The sequence below is a fragment of the Desmodus rotundus genome, unplaced genomic scaffold, assembly GCF_022682495.2.
Source record: "Desmodus rotundus isolate HL8 unplaced genomic scaffold, HLdesRot8A.1 manual_scaffold_249, whole genome shotgun sequence".
NCBI classification, from domain to species: Eukaryota; Metazoa; Chordata; class Mammalia; order Chiroptera; family Phyllostomidae; genus Desmodus; species Desmodus rotundus.
Genome location: NW_026527312.1, coordinates 42,592 through 59,708, shown reverse-complemented (window position 1 = coordinate 59,708; position 17,117 = coordinate 42,592). Strand labels below are relative to the sequence as shown.

Here is a 17,117-nt window from a genome sequence, read left to right as displayed (position 1 = left end):
CATTTCACACAGGGTTTCTTTCACCTTGCAATATGTATTCAACATTTCCCCACATCTTTTCATGGCTCGAGAGCTCCATCCCTTTCTGGTTTTGATTTCTAATTTAATTCCTTTGACATCAGAGAATGTGCTTTGTATGAATTGAATCTTTTTGAATGTATTGAGACTTGCTTTATGGCTAAACAGGGGTGTCCAACCTTTGGCGTCTCTGGGCCACACTGGAAGAAGAAGAGCTGTTTTGGACCACACATTAAATACATAAACACTAATGAAAACTGATGAGCCAAAAAAAAAAAAAAGGCTTTAAGTAAATTTATGATTTTGTGTTGGGCTGCATTCACAGCCTTCCTGGGCTGGTCTCCAGGAGGGGGCGCTCCAGAAGCAACCACACGTGGATATTTCTCTCCCTCTCTTTCTCCCTCCCTTCCCTCTCTCTAAACATAAATAACTAAAATATTTTAAAATTAATTAATTAATTAATTAAAAAGATTGTTTATCTCGTGGCACGTTTGGCTTCCCCACATGTCTCACAAACCCTCACACCACACCCACGAGGGAGGCTCGGCCTACTCACTCAACAATGGCTACTAACTGTTCCTAGTGGACAGGCAACTGTTTTCTGTTAGCAGAGATAAGAATTGAACGGGAGAGAGTGCTCGCCGCCAGAGTCTGCCATGGACCCAGGGAGGAAGATAATAAGCAAATAAAACACCCACGTTCATAGCTATGGGTTTAGACAGGGGCGTGAATGTGGGATGTCAGAGGTCAGGTCAAGGAGGGGCTTTGGCCCAGGTGTTGGGAAGGCTATCAAGGATCCTCACCAGAGCAGCCACGCTATCTCGCTCTAACTACCGCGTGGAGAGGATGGAGGGGAGGCAAAGATGAAGGGGGGGCGTGGGTTAGGCAGGTGTCATGTACCCGGGAAGGATAGTGGTCGGATGAGAGAGCATTGGCAAAAATCAGAAGCAGCTGGATTCAGGATATAGTTCCATGGTAGAGTCTGTAGGATTGGCTGGCGGACTGGACTTCGGATGGGAGAGAGGACCCAAGGGTGACTCCTGTGTGACCCATGCATGCAGGTGAATGGTGGTGTCACCTGCTGAGAAGGGCCACAGGATGAGCAGGTCTGGTGGGGAAATAAGGAGTATTTTGACACCCCGCCCCCCGGGCTTAGATGAGAAAAACGAGATTGACAGAGGTTAAGCCAGCTGCCCACAATCTCCCCGCGAAAAAAAGGTGGGCATTGAATTTAAACCCAGGTGTGGCTCAGTTTGTCGGGCATTGTTCCTCAAAGCGAAAGGCCTCAGGTTCGATTCCCAATCAGGGCACAGGCCTGCGTTGGGGGTTCGGACCCTTAACCCTAACCCCAGTCAGGGTATATACCATCGATGTTTCTCCCCCTCTTTCTCTCCCTCCCTTCCCCTCTGTGTAATAAATAAATAAATCATTATTTTAAGTTTAAAAAAATTTAAACCCTTAACAAAAGGCTCATCCACTCTCTCTTTGTTAACTTCTTTGTGTGCCCATGAATTTCCACGTCTCTAGCTCTCTCCTGAAACCCTCAACTCTGTGAGCTATAGATAAAACTCTGAGCACGTTTTCTACACGTACGTGCAGTTTAACTTTCCCAAGAATCGAGACATCTTGGCTCTTCATGCTGGCTCTCAACTCATGCCTGTGATTCAAGGTTTAAACACGCGACAAGGCTGAGATCAACAATCTCATTTTGCAGAGATGAATCAGGGTGTTATGGATTGAACTGTGTTCCCCATATATTCATATATTGGGGAACAATATATATTCATATTCATATTCAACAATATATTCAACAACATATTCATATATTCCCCAAATTCATATATTGACACCCTGACCCCCCAAAGAGACACCAGAGATAACTCTTCACTTGTGCACGGAGGAAAGCTCATGTGAGGACACTGCAAGAAGGTGGCCGACTACGAGCCATGAAGAGAGCCTTCGCCAGAAATTTTGCGGCGCCTCGGTCGTGGACTTCCAGCCTCCAGAACTGTGAGAAATCAGTGCACGTTGCTTAAGCCACACAGTCCGTGGCATTTTGTTCTGACAGCCCTAACGGATGCGTGCAAGGGTCTCGGGAAGGCACATGTATCTTATGTGCAACACTCAACTCCTACAAAAGACAAGGGCCAGTGAAGGTTGAATGCCTGGTAATGACCTTGTGCTATGCATCTAGACATTAAATCACCCCCCTGAAAGGACAGTGGGTAAGTTATGTAGCCACCCTTCCCAGCGAGTAAGTAGGAAATCCAGGATTTGGAAGTTAGTCTATTTGATATCGACGCTCATGTATTTTTCCACTGGTTCCAGAGCCGGCATCAGAAGTTGGGATTCTGAGTCCTAACCCAGGGCTGTCTATCTTTTTCATTTTTGCAGCAGGTAAAACTGAGCTCTGTTTAGTCCCCTCTCTGCTGGAATCATCGGTCACTTCTGCCTAGTGCCCTGTGATTGATGTTCTCCATGGAAAGCACTGGAGTCTACATCCAACTCTGCCACTGGGTAGGTCTATAACTTCGGTAGATTTTTCTCTTCCATTTTCCCCCAGCCCTCCCAATACTGTTGGCTAGATACCAACTTCAGTTCTGGAAACTTTATCACAGTGGGTTGAGTGCCTTGAGACTTAATGACTATTCAGTTGAACGAGAAAGGACTGATGGGTTCTCTCTGATGTCCCCGGCCACCCTGCCGGGGGGAGGGTGTTCTGGGTTCTGCTTGAAGTGTCCTGGCCATGCCTCCAGGGTGCGGGGTGGGTGAATCTCCAAAACGCCTCGCCGACTTAGCACATGCTCAGCGCCGCCTCCGCAAGTCGTGAATATTCAGGAATATAACTTCCCATTGTCTTCGGGAGAAGGTACAATTAGAATTAAGGACATTGTGTAAAATTCACCAAAAAAGAGAGAGAGAAATCAAAGATGCACTATCTTTCCTACTAAATAACAAAAGCTCAAACACCAGCCACAAATTTTAGTTTACTAAATAAGAGGCACAGGAAACCGGTCTCACATCCTCATCGATTTTGTTTGTATGCACCCTGGATATAGTGATTGTTGTTACTTGGATACTGTGGCGTGACGGGAAATAATTAACTGGAATTAACTCAAAAAAAAAAAAAGAAAGAAAGAAAGAAAAAATATTTTCTGAGCGCTCAAACCCATGCTTGTAGCCCAGACATTTTAGAGATTTGCCTGCAGGCTTAGAAATCAGAAGCAACTTTCCCCAGTCACTGAGCTGGCAAGTGTCAGAAACCGGGGCAGTTCTGTCTTGGGGACCAGTAGGAGTGAGAGTTGAGCCTGTGACCCTGAGAAGATCGGCTTCCTCTGCTGGGTCTTCGCCTGTGAGGCCTCCGTGACCATGCGGTGAGAAGAACCAGGAGTCCTGGCATCGGACCCCCTGATTGAGTCTGCGCTGCCACACTTTCATTCAAGCCACGTAACCTGGACGGATGCTGTGGCCTCTCTGAGCCTCAGTTTCCCCAGATAGCACACGGGGGACACGATTCCACGTCTTGAAGCTGTAGGGGACTTCTCCCAGCTCTCGCAGGGGCAGCACTGATGCCGACCCACGGGATTGCTCTGGGGCCCACTAGGTTCCCCACCTGTTTGTTGGTTCTCACTCTCCCTACCTCTTCTCTCTCCTATAAGGCGCTCTCACCTCTTCTGTTCTCCCCAGGCCCCTCTGTGCGTTCCACGCACCGGCTGACCGCAGCCACGGAGCTTGGCCTTTCTGGGCCTTACGTGTCCAGGAAGCTAACACTGGCTTTGCCTTTCTCACTGGACTTCCTTTTCCTTTTTACTTTTTTAGTCCTCCCTCAAGGATATGTTTATTGATTTTTAGAGAAAGAGGAAGGAATAGAGAAAGAAGCATCGATCGGTTGCCTCCCTTTTGCACCCCAACCAGGCAGCAAACCCACAACCTCGGTACGTGCCCCGACCGGGAATGGAACCCGCAACCTTTTGGTGTACGGGACGATGCTCCAGCCAACGGAGCCACCTGGCCAGGGCGGACTCTTGTTTTTAAAGACTAATCAAGCCCTGGCTGGTGTGGCTTCATGGACTGAGCATGAATTTTCTCTCCCTCTCTTTCTCCCTCCATTCCCCTCCACTCTAAAAATTAATAAATGAAATCTTTAAAACAAATTTTAAAAATAAAAAATAATGAAGGGAGTCAATGAGATGAAGTGGACATGAAAGTACTAAGCCGGAGCGGTGGTTCTCAAACTTCGGCGAACATCGGGCTCAGCTGGAGGGCCCCTTACAACCCCAGGCCTGGCCCGGTCTCTGCCCCAGAGTTCCAGCAGCTCTGGAGCCGGGCCTCAGTATTTGCATTTCTAGCGAGTTTGCAGGTGAGAGGGGTGGAACTGGTCCAGGGGCCTCGCTCTCAGCATGCTTCTCAGAGGGTTGTCCCTAGTTTCTGTGTGCACCAGAGAGTCGGGGCACCGCATCGGACGAAGCGATCTGGGGTAAGTCTGTGCGTGGTGGAGCAGGTAGAGTGGGAGGGGCAGGGATCAGAGAGCATAAAGTCAGAGGCAGCCTCTCCTCTGGCCACCTGTGGGTAAATGGAGGTGATGAGAAAGCTGGCCGGCTGGGTGTCCCTGGTCCTCTGTGTGCATGGGCTGAGAGCAGGTGAGAGGGCCAGGGGAGGGGAGAGGAGGGGGAAGGGGAGGGGAGGGGAGGGGGGAGGGGAAGGAGAAAAGGGAGATCTAGGAGGCAGTGGTTTGGGGCAAGACAGGCGGGAAACAGGTTCTACTCACTGTCCCTAACATCGTTTAAGTACAGCACAGGGGGTGGTGTGGAGCAGAGGGTTTGGAGAGTCATGAGTTCAAAGCCTTGCTCTTCCTCCTCTCGCTGGTTGGGTGAGCATGAGTCGCTTTGCCTCTCTTTAAGCCTCGGCCTTCTCACCTATAGAGTGGTTGTAGCTGTGAAGACGGAGGAAGCTTCAAAGCTGTGACAACATAGATGAACCCGGGGGACATTATGACAGTGAAGTTAACCAGCTACAGAAGGACAAATAGGGCATGACTCTAGCCCCGTGGAGTGTCTCAAATAGTCAAACTCGTAGGCAGAGAGTGGACGGCGGGTGGCCAGGGGCAGGCGGGAAGGGAAGAGGGGGCTGTGCAAGGGGCACCCGTGTCAGGCACGCAAGATGAGCAGGTTCTAGAGCCCTGCCGTGTGACTTGCGTGCCCGGAGCCAGCGATGCCGCGCTGAGCGCCCCATTTCCTAAGAGGGTAGATCTGTTAGGTGTTCTTACCACAATTTAAAGAAGAAGAGGAAGAGGAAGTTTGATAGCTATTGTGTGGGAAAGTTCTCCAAGGTCTTTCATTACAGGATCAAGATTCAAAATAAACAGTGTGGAGGCTGGGCTATGCTTTGTGTAAAATAGAAGGAGTGAATCAGACCTGGCCAGGCAGCTCAGTTGGTGGGGGCGTCATCCCAATACGCCAAGGTTGGGGGTTCAATTCCCGGTCAGGGCACGTACAAGAAGCGACCAACGAATGCATCAGTAAGCGGGAAACAAATCGATGTCTCTTTCTCTTTCTCTCTCTCTCTTTCTCTCTCTCTCTCTCTCATCTCTCTCTCTCTCTCTCTCTCTCTCTCTCTCTCTCTCTCATTCTCTCTCCCTTTTTTTCTCTCTCCCCCTTTCTTTCTCTCTCTAAAATCAATTTTAAAAATACTTTCCTTGAATATTCATAAATTGCCTCTGAGGGTCTCACCGGAATGACAACACCTGTTATCTGTGTGTGTATGTGTGTGTGTGGGGGGGGACAGGGTGGTGGGGGTCAGGTATGGCTGGGAGGACTTTTATGATTTCCCTTTTATAACTTCTCTGAAGTTTGAGCTGTGTGAATTGCGTCCCCAGAAGGCAAATAAATTCAGCCAAGAGAAAGTGATCTCTCTCTCGGTGTCATTGGAAGGGTCGGAGTAGGAAAGGTGGGCAAACCCAGGGATGGTCACTGCCCCACACCACGCAGATTGGTGCAAGTCGGGTTTACCCCTCCCTGGAGTCAAGAAGACCATGCATCTTGGGGTGCCATGGAGCACCTCGGGGTTCTAAACAGACAGCGTTAGAACAGATTCTAGGGTTTGGGCTCTGGTTGGGAGGTTTGGGGTAATTAATTTAAGGAAGACGGGTTCGCTCAACAATGGACGTGGTCAGAAAGCGGGGGTGACCCCGGGATCTCCATGGGTCTCACGGGGAAGACAGACCAGAAGGAGAAGGCGTCATCGCCACCCGTGAGGAAGCAGCAGTCACAGACGGGGAGGAGGCGTTTGCTAGTCTGTGACACGGCGACCTTGTTTTTGACTGTGTTTAGGCAAAACCCTGAAGTGGACTTGCTTTTTGTCTTGTTTTCTCACGGCCTGCGGAGCCGGCTTGTCCAGGTTGTGATTCTGGGGGAGAGCTTATGCCCAGCAGCTGGGGTGTCAGGTCGGCTTTTGGATGGGGGTGGGGGTGGGGGCAGGGGGAGGGCTGCCTTCTGTTATCTGTCTCAGAACGCATTGGACAGGCTGTTAATCCTCAGTCAGAACTGGGGGTGGCGTCTCTTCATCCTCGTTAGCTGGAGGGGAGGAGGGAAAGAATCAAATGGTAAAAATCGCAATGTTTGGCGGGAGGTGTGATGTGGTAGCAACATAATGGGCGAGGAGAGAAGACCTGCGAGGATTTGGCCGTGTTCCGCGATATCAGTAAAGGAAATGGCAAAGGACCATTTCTGGGGGCACCCGGGTCTGAAATAAGTAGCTCATTCCTTGGAACCAGAGGTCCCCGGAGTCCAGGCTGCGCCCGTTTCTGGCCAAGCAGACAGCGTTTCAGTGGAAGTATCTCTCTGCTCTTTCATCTGTAAAACGAGGAGAAGGCTGTGGGGAATACAGAGAGTAGAGACGGAGGTTTTAAAGACTCACCGCTGTGACAGGACAAAGCAGAAACCCATCCAGAGCCGGCTAGCCTGTATAGCACGGTGTAAGTGCCCATGCGTTTACCCTAAACTGACCCTAACCGCAGGACCAGGAGGCTCGGCTTGGCGGCAGCACAGCTGAAACAGTTTCGGGGTCAGAAACAGTGCCACTCCCCCACCCCCCAACAAAGGCAGAGTTATTTTAGAGGCTCAGTTTCTGGAGCCAGAAGAACTGAACTACTTCTTTTCTTTTCTTTTTTAAAAATGCATTGATTTTAGAGAGAGAGGAAGGTGGAGAGAGAGAGAGACAGTGAGCGTGAGAGAAATGACTTGTTCCACTTATTCATGCACTCACTGGTTGATTCTTATCTGTGCCCTGACTGGGGATCAAACCCACAACTTTGGCCTATTGGGATGAGGCTCTAACCCACTTAGCTAGGCAGGCAAAGCTAGAAAAAAAAATTTTTTTAATGTTGACATCGGCCCCCGCTGGTGTGCCTCAGTGGACTGAGTGCAGGCCTGAGAACCAAAGGGTCTCAGGTTCTATTCCCAGTCAGGGCACATGCCTGGGTTGTGGGCCAGGTCCCCAGTAGGGGGCGCACAAGAGGCAACCACACATCGATGTTTCCCTCCCGCTCTTTCTCCCTTCCTTCCCTTCTCTCTAAAAATAATTAAATAAATCTTTAAAAAATGTTTAAAATTCTTATAAATGTTGACATCTTGTTAGCTACTTTCTCAAGAGCAGGGCCACTATCAGCTAACACGATGCCTAATCACCACCTAGTAGCTCCCAGTTCAAGTCTGACGCAAATTCTACATTAATGTCACATGGACGAGGAGGAAAGTGAGACACAGGCTTTCGGTCACCACACGGGTGTGTGGCAGTTCCGACGTCATGTTAATGCTGCGTTCCCATCGCAGTCTCCGAAGTCGGACTCCTAGAATGCAACCTTGCTCCCACCAGTCAGGGGTCACATCACTTCCAGTCTTTCTCAGTTGCCTGTGACCTCTCAACTGTGAACCTCTGAGGGATGGAAGGAGAAGAGAGCCCTCAATTATAATCTCTCCTCCATGGTGCGGCGGTGAAGGTCCACTGAGGACAATGACTGGGACAGAGGAATGGCTCTCGCACTGAACAAATAGGTTGTTTTCCTGAAATGTTGATATGGGCAAAAGCTAGGACGGTCCCTCTAACGTGCAGACTTGTGGCATTTCAACCATGGGTGGGGGGGGCGGCGGCGGGAGTTGCCTGACATTGGGTTTATTCTGACTTACTCAGAGAAAGACCTTTGGATGGGTCGGAGCTCATACTGAGCTAATGGGCTGTGTTGTAGGTGGATGTGAGATCCGCTCCCCCCCCCCCCACCAACTCCTTTACCAGTTAGAAGGAATCATAAGTCATCCAAAATGTGCCAGCAAAACTTTTTCTGCAACAGGAGAACAATTGGCTGCATGAACTTCAAGGTACTTTTAATAGCCATTAGCTTAGGAATGGAGTATTTTTGGGAGTGGTCTTAATTTTACCCATTTTTTTTACTCTTTCAGAATTTATTGAACGTTCAAAACCTCCGATTCCAGGTAGGAATATATTTCTTTTATTTTTTTTAACTTAGGATCAATAATGGGGAATATCTTCTGTCTAAATCTTCCTCTCTCTTTTTTTTAAGTTTTTATTTATTTACTTTTAGAGAGGGGAAGGGAGGGAGAGAGAGAAACATCAATGTGTGGTTGCCTCTCGCGCGCCCCCTACTGGGGACCTGACCTGGCCCGCAACCCAGGCTTGTTCCCTGACTAGAAATTGAACCCGCAACCATTTGGTTCGCCGGCCCGCACTCGATCCACTGAACCACACAAGCCAGGGCTATTTCTTTATTTGTCAGCGTTTCAAATGTAAGCCCCCACCGATGAAACAATTTTATATTCCTGAAAGTTGCTTGCACTTTTCTGCTGTCTTACGCTTTCCTTTGCTGAGGACAATGACTGGAACAGAGGAATGGCAAACGAAAGGCCCTCCCTGGCCCAGGCAGCCACATCCTGCATTTCAAGACCCATTCCAGCCAGCTCCCCACCCCCCCGACTTCCTCCCCTGCCCTTTCAGAAAAGATCTCTCTTCTCCTGTGGTACTAACATCAATATTTGCGGCTCTTGTTGTTTGGTTGGTTGTTTCTTCTAGCAGCCTTCTGTGCAGAGGTCTAACCTACGTGGCATAAAATTCATCCATTTTAAATGTACCATTTGATGATGTTTTAATAAATTCTCAGAGTGGTGTAAACATCAGCTCAGTCCAATTCTAGTACATTTTCGTCACCCCCCGGAAGATCTCTTGTCTTCATCTGCTGTCACCCCTACCCCCACGCAGCCGCTAGGTTGCTCGCTCTTTCTTTGGATTGGTCTTTTCTGGACACTGCGGATGTGTATGATCTTTGGTGTCTGTTTTTCAAGTCGAAACGTTAATCACGGAGCTCATGTGGGTTCACCATGGATTACTGTGTCTCAGCATCTGTTCCTGGAAGACGTGAGCGATATGTGTATATGGACGGCTGGTGCTCAACTTTAACCTATTCAGCTCTCATGACGCTGGGAGTTTTAAGAGAGAAGTAAAGATGTCGGAACACTTTATGGGGATAGTAGTCAAGCCAGTGAAAGGGGAACTTTGGTTACAGAATGTGTTGCGTGGCCCCGGCTGGTGTGGCTCAGTGGATTGAGCGCCAGCCTACAAACTGAAAGGTGGCGGGTTCGATTCCCAGTCAGGGCGCATGCCTGAGTCGCAGGTCAATGTTTCTCTCCCTCTCTTTCTCCTTCCCTTCCCCTCTCTCTAAAAATAAATAAAATCTTTTTAAAAAACAGAGTATCATGTAGCGAGGTCACTGAGTGCCAGAAATAGGCCTGGATCTTTAAGGAGAAATATGTTGATTGGTTCTTAAAGCTATTTCAATCAGCAATCACTTGTGTGGAGTTAGGCCATTAACGTCTGGAGCATATGGTGGGGAAATGTGGCACGTCAGCGCCCTTGCTTTTGGGGTCAGAAGGAAGCTATTTTCAGAGCAGCGGACGTGAGGATTTCTCGGTGTATAAGGACCACATGCTGGGGACCAAAGTCGTCCCTGGGAAGAGCCTGTGACAGCACCCAAGTCAGGGGACTGATGTAAGGACACCCCTAGACGTGCCAGTGTTTGTAAGCTGTGCACAGAGTGTCCAGGAGAGTAAGCCCTGTAATCGCTTTTTCCACGAAGAAGTCATAGCTAATGAATAATGAACATCGTAACAACTGATGCTAATGAAATGATTAAATAATAATTTGACCTATTAAGTGATAACTATTTTAACAATATAGTTAAATAAGAGAAGAATAAAAGTTCTGACATAATTGTTAAAAATTATAATACCATTACTATTCAATAATTAATGTATACTGATAAGTAATAAAAGTTGCTAAATAATCATAACAATAAATGAATCTCATATCAAAATGATTCCAGGCTTAGGAAGGACCAACGAATATTTATTAAGCTTCTGTTTCTGTACCGGTTCCTACCAGTCGATACCATGGGTTTAGCTTTGAACAGGTTGCCAGTGGTCATTTCTGACAAACCAGAAAAACTCTGAACAGGTCCTCACGCGTTCAGTAAGCGGAAGAAAAGGGAACTAGTGAGGAAGCTCAGCACGAATGGATCTAGCATGGTCTAGGTGTTCGAGGAAGTCCCGTGAAGGTTCACATGCGGGCTGAAGGGAAGAGGAGCAAAACAGGCAGCGGGGAGGTGGGTGTTGTTCCGCCAGGCAGAGAAGGTCCCGCCTGTGCGTCAAGACAAGCATTACGGCCACACACTCGGAGCCTTCCGAGGCCTGAGCAGAGAGAACACAAGGAGAGGCGCTCCCTGGTGAGGTGTTTTGGGGAACCAGATCGAGCAGGGCATCATAGCCACTTCAATGCTATTTGTTGTCCTGAGAACAACAGGTCAGTGGCAAGGTCAGGCTAGTATTTAAGAGAGAACATCCCGCCCTGGCTGGGTGGCTCGCTTGGCTGGAGCGTGTCCTGTGCACCAAAAAGTTGAGGGTTCGATTCCTGGTCAGGGCACATACCCAGGGTGTGGGTTTGATCCCCAGCCCAGATGTTTTCGGGAAGGCACGCAATCATGTTTCTTTCTCACATCGGTGTCTCTCTCTCCTTCTCTACCCCCATCTCTTGAAGCAATGAAAAAATGTCCTTGAGTGAGGATTAAAATAAAAAAAGAAGAAGAACGCCAATTCCCTTTGTAAGCTTGCCCCCGCTCGGCATGTTTGCTCTTTTCCAGAATTCGTTTACACTCCCTGCGTCTTTCCATTTACGTACCACGACGCGACCCACTACAACTGCATCTCCGCCCACAGCGACTATGCCTGGTGTTCCCTGGACGAGAAATTCCGAGGCCGGTGGCGGTACTGCACGGGGCAGGGTGAGCGCTCCGACTGGCCGCCGTGTCTGGGATGCCTCGGACCGAGAAGCAGTTGACAGTAGCGGTGGCCTACCTGATTTGGGGGACCTGATTTGGGGGACCGCGTACACCTGAGTCCGAATCCTGACTTTTCCACATGTTTTAACAGCTTCGAACATAGTTTCGGGCAGTCGAAAAGGCACGCGCTGTTAGCTTCCTGGGGGTCATCCGTGAGACTTACATTTCTCCATTCACGTTGCTCCCTCTGCTCCTCTCGTTCCCTGCAGACCCCCCCAAGTGCATCTTCCCTTTCACCTTCAGAGGAAAACACTTTCAGAGTTGCACGAAGGAGCACTATATTTTCAATCGTAGTTGGTGTTCGCTGACCAGAAATTACGATGCGGATGGAAAATGGAAACAATGCTCCCCTTACAAGTAAGCTGGCTGGGGAAGGATGGAGTTGAGTGGGGGCCGGGGTGGGAGGCGAATCTTAGAGATCTCTTCGAGTGGGGGGCCCTCTGGATCAACGGAAAGGGAAGTTGGGGTCTAGACGACCTGTTGATGGGTTGATTAGATCAAGGGCCAGCAAACGTTTCCTGTAATGAGTTCAATAGTGAGTATTTTAGGCTGCAAAGACCATAGGGGTCTCTCACATACTCAACGCTGCCCTGTGCCATCAAGGCGACCCCAGCAATTAAAAAAAAAAAAAGCGCCACAAATTAACGTTACTGTGCTCCAACAGAACTTTATGTATAGAACTTTATAGCAATTTGAAATCTCATCATGTCAAATTTCAGGTGTCACAGAATAGTTCTTGTCTTTTGATTTTTGTTTTTGTCAACCGTTAAAGTATGAGAAAACCATTAGCTCCCAGACCGTACAGAAGCAGGTGGTGTGCGGGTTGGATTCAAACTCTGGGCTCTGGTTTGCCGGCCACTGGCTTGAATGATCTGCCCTTGACCCCGTGCCAATAAAGGAGTTCAGTTTCCTTTGAAAAGAAGATGTGGGAAGGGGAGAAGGCCTGGGCAAGAGACGCTGTAGAGTTCCTCCGTCTCCCTGCTTGAATTATAGGGAGGGTTTTCATGAGTACACGCAGTGTCTCGTTTGACCTCCGTGATGACCCCAGGAAGTGATTGTAGGCGTCATTATGCCCATAGAGATATGAGGAAACTGAGGCTTAAGAGGCTAGATTGTGTCCTAACCCAGTGTCACATTTTATCATCTTAAAGACATTTGGTGAAGAGACCACCTACTAACCAGTTCCATTAAGTAGCCCCGATGGTAGGCTCTGTGGTGAACTTCCCACCCCTTCTCTCTCTCCCCATCAAAATTGCCATTTTGTGGGTGTGCGACCAGACACTGGGGACTCGAGCATCGTAGCCAATCCGCCAGTGAGACGCGAAGCCCCCAGCCCGGCTCCGACTCGGTCATGGCTAAAATCAGCATTCATTTCTGCCCCACTCCCCACGGCTCTACGTAAGCATTTGTCAAAACGCATACGCCCACTCATTCGGAAGCGCCTTTGGGGTCACTGTCTGCAACATCAGTGACACCCAGATAAAGACCCTTGTGGGACATTTTCTTCTAATCTGGGCTGAGTAACTGCTTCTTCCCTCTCTGCCTTGAAACCTTTCTGGTCGGGCTTCCAGGAAAGTCTCAGCCCTATTAGGGACCCAGACACAGCAGCTGTGTTGTTCTGTACAGGCAAGCAGTTTTACTTCCTCCCGGAGCCTGACCCTGACCCTGACCCTCCAACCCACATCTGCCTTTGTTGAACCTGAACCTTCTCTGGAGCTTGGCCAATAGTCAAGCCCTGAGCTGGTCTGCACATGCGCTCCTCGGTAAGACGCCAGGAAGGGTCTGTGGCCTCCACACATGCCTTTCGATTGCCTGTTACTCACCTGAAGCCTTTGATTACCTTAGGGTATCAGTGGTGCTTAGCTACAGGCAATCAATTCATTATATAGTTGCCGTTTCCTGGGACTTCTCAACTTCCGGAAACACTGGACCAGCTTGTGGGTATCCCTTCACTGGGACACCATCCAGTTCAAGTTCAGCGAGAGTGTTAACAGTTGGACCACCTCCTGGAGCCAGGGCCTGTGTGGCCTTTGCCTGCCCCCAGGGATGGGGTCTCCTTGCCACCACAGGTTGGGAGTGACCCAGCTCCGAGTCCCCATCATGTGCCTCCTCTCCTGGACCGCTCCCAGAACCGCCACACGCTGGATTCTCAGCAGTGGACATGCCACCTCTCCCTCCCTTCTTTCTTCCCTCCTTCTTTTCTTTTTTACTGCTTTGGCCCAGAAAGTTTAAGGCAGCTGATGAAAATAACTAGGTAACAATAATAAAATAAGTAGATTAAAAATCTAGGAAATTCAGAGTAATATAGCAAGAGGTCAAGTTAGCAGTGCACACGTTGTACAGGGTGAGACTGTACAGAGCTGAGCTTCCTAGCAGCCAAGTAAATATGAATACATGTTTAGTTCCATTAAATACATTGTCCACAATGTTGAAATCCTACTTTGTAGAGAAGACTTTCAGGGGGATTAGTTGTTTGTTGATTTTAAAGAGAGAGGGAGGGATGAGAGAGAGAGACAAACACATCATTTGGTTGCCTCTCCCATGCCCCCAACAGGGGACCCAGCACACAACGCAGGCATGTGCCCTGACCGGGAATTGAACCGGTGACCTTTCAGTTTGTAGGACGACACTCATCCCACTGAGCCACACCAGCCAAGGCTGTCATATGTTTTGACCTTCATTATGGAGAGTTTTCCATGTGAATGCAGAAATCTACCTCATCTTTCCTCATGCTTTCCCCAAATTTCAAACTATGGATATACTATTCCCCTATTAAAGCATACTTCGCCCTGGCTGGTGTGGCTCAGTGGATTGAGTGCCGGCCTATGAACCAAAGGGTTACAGGTTTGATTCCCACTCAGGGCACATGCCTGGGTTGTGGGCCAGGTGCCTAGCAGGGGTCATGTGAGAGGCAACCACACACTGATGTTTCTTTTCCTCTCTTTCTCCCTCCCTCCCTCCCTCCCCCTCTCTAAAAGCAAATAAATAAAATCTTTAAAGCATAATTTGATGGGTTTTAATACTTTGATACGACCATGACCAAAGGGGTACCTTCCACACTGATTTTTGAGTAACCGTGTGAGGGTGTTTTTGTCTGATTTTTGATCATCTGAGTGAAGTCACCAGGTCAGTGGATATGTACAGTTAAGTGTACGTGCGTTAGATTTTAAATTATTCTAAATCATCCTCAGTCAACATATGAGGCTGCCCACTTTTAACAACTTCCTTGACCCTGACAACGAAAATTTAATAAATTTGCTCCAAATAACGGACGGCATAGCTTATGTTAAAATGTTCCATTTTAAAAACCAAGCCATACAATAATCAACAATGACGTGTTGTATTTGAGAGAAATAAATACTTCCACCGTCCCCAGGCCACTGCTCCCTAACGCCCTTCTGTCCCTCCCCTGTTCCATGCACTCATGGTTGGTCCTTGGGGGTAGACCAGATCTCCCACCAAGGAGAGCGGCTTATCGTGGAGGCTGAAAGACTGGTCCTGACCCTCACGTCTGTTTTTTCTTCCACAGTCTGTAGATCAGTCTTGGCATTCCTGAAGGGTCAGAGGTTATAGGATTCCTCAGCTGCCTGTCAAAACAAAGCCTTTCCCTGACCACTCTGGCCAGTGAAGAAGTGATTGCTCTTCACGTGGGCGACGCCTTTTCTCCAAACAAGGCGCAGCCAAAGCTCCATGGTGACCGATGCAGCGCTGGACGTGGTGGGGACCCAGCAGGGCATTTGTGGGGAAGAACTTGCATTCAAATCCAGGTCCTGGTGAATCGCTTCCAGTATACGGGGTCCGGCAGAAGTCCCGCCTGCTTGAGTGTGGTTGCTAGGGTGGTAAGATGGTTATAATAATTTATAGATTCCATTTGAACATTTCACCGAAAATGTCACATGATTGTTGTTACAGAATTTCACACTTATGATTTTGTAAAAAAAGGGGGGCGTTATTTGTGCCAGACCCTGTAGATAGTCTTTGGCAAGTCAACAAAATTCTCAGAGAAACTCAAGCTTCCCCTCATACATATAATCCTTAAAATTTCTAATTAAAGTACGATGTAGCCCTGGCTGGTGTGGCTGAGTAGATTGAGCGCTGGCCTGCAAACTGAAAGGTGGCCAGGTTAATTCCCAGTCAGGGCACGTGCCTGGGTTAGGGGCCAGGTCCCCAGTAGGGGGCGGGCGAGAGGCAACCGATTGATGTATTACTTACACATGGATGTTTCCCTCTTTCTCCCTCCCTTCCCGTCTCTCTAAAAATGAACAAATAAAATCTTTTTGAAAAGAATCTATGGTGCTCTGTGTACTGATGAGAGCTGTTATGAATGTCCTTACATTCCAGAAGGTAGGGAGCAGTTTGATGCCTTGTTTGAGCTCTCAGAGGCCTGAACATTCTGTTCAGAGATGGGACTCTCTCTGCGCGGACCATTGAACGGCCCATCACGGTGCCCTGGGGGCGGACGACGGCCTCCGGCCTGGTCTCTGCTCCACTGGCTCCCTGCTCTGACGTTTGCGTGCACTCAGTCTCCCCGACAGGGGTACTCGCATATCCTGCAGGTGCTGGGGCGGGGCTGTTGGAGTAAAAATATCTGGATTTTTTTTCAGACTCAACAGTTTTGTGCTGTAAACATCAATATAAGCAGAGCCACTTTAACATGGAGCCAGAGCGGCCACCCTAGAGGAACAGGTCTTGTGCCTCAAACCTCTGGATGTTAAAACTGGGCAAAGCGACCTAGAACAGGGCCTGAAGCAAACAGTTCTTTGCAAAGGTAACAAGAAAGCAGATATTATGACTCCTGGACTGATGACTACTGGACTGAATATTTAAAACATTGTTTAGAAATAAGATCACTACACCCTGGCTGGTGTGGCTCAGTGGATTGAGTGCCAGCCTTCAAACCAAGGGGTCGCCGGTTCGATTCCCAGTCGGGGCACATGCCTGGGTTGTGGGCCAGGTCCCTAGTAGGGGGCACATGAGAGGCAACCACACATTGATGTTTCTCTCCCTCTCTTCCTCCCTCCCTTCCCCCTGTCTAAAAATAAATAAATAAAATCTTTAAAAAAATTAGCATCGCTTTTAGCTTATCGATACCAAGAGATACCTCATTGTCTTTTGTCTCCTACTCAGAACACTTTTTTTTGCCTTCTGCCTGAATCAACGCTTCCCCAGTAGCTGTTCCTCTTTTTGTTCGTTTGATCTGAAATAAACACTTGTTGGCCGCCACTTGGAAAGCCCTTTTGTTTTTAGGTTAATGGTGTGTTAGTTTTGTATGTGCGGTTTGAGGATCGTATGGAATAGAAGCTCTGAATTCTGCACTGAGAACTTGCTGTTCCTGGAGGATGTCCTTCCCTCCCAGCTCCTTACACAGCCTAGACTCCGAGACCTCCACCCGGGTCGTGTGAGATTCTGAGTGGTGTCAGCTTCGGCTCTGCACGTCGGAACTGATGGGCGTTACAGGGCGAGGAAGACGCCTGTAGCTCCGGAGGGAGCCATGTGGCGTGGGATCAGAGAGCACTGTGTCCGTGGCCAAGGCTGCTAGTACCAATCGACACAACCTTGGGGGCGTAAATCAACAGAAGCTTATTCTCTTACAGTGGTGGGGGCCAGAAGCCCAAATCAAGGTGCACGCATGTGTGTGCCCCCTCTGAAGGCCCGAGGGGAGGGTCTGTCCGTGTCTCTTCCAGCTTCTGGTGGCTGCAGG

General features: G+C 48.9%; 1 long non-coding RNA gene across 1 annotated transcript; it reads left to right on the top strand.

The window, feature by feature from the left end:
• The first annotated feature begins 8,471 nt into the window (after positions 1 to 8,471).
• On the top strand, positions 8,472 to 11,743 carry LOC128780081 (uncharacterized). Its single transcript, XR_008426065.1, has 3 exons — positions 8,472 to 8,504; positions 11,219 to 11,359; positions 11,626 to 11,743. It is a non-coding gene; the product is annotated as an uncharacterized lncRNA (long non-coding RNA).
• Positions 11,744 to 17,117: the final 5,374 nt, after the last annotated feature.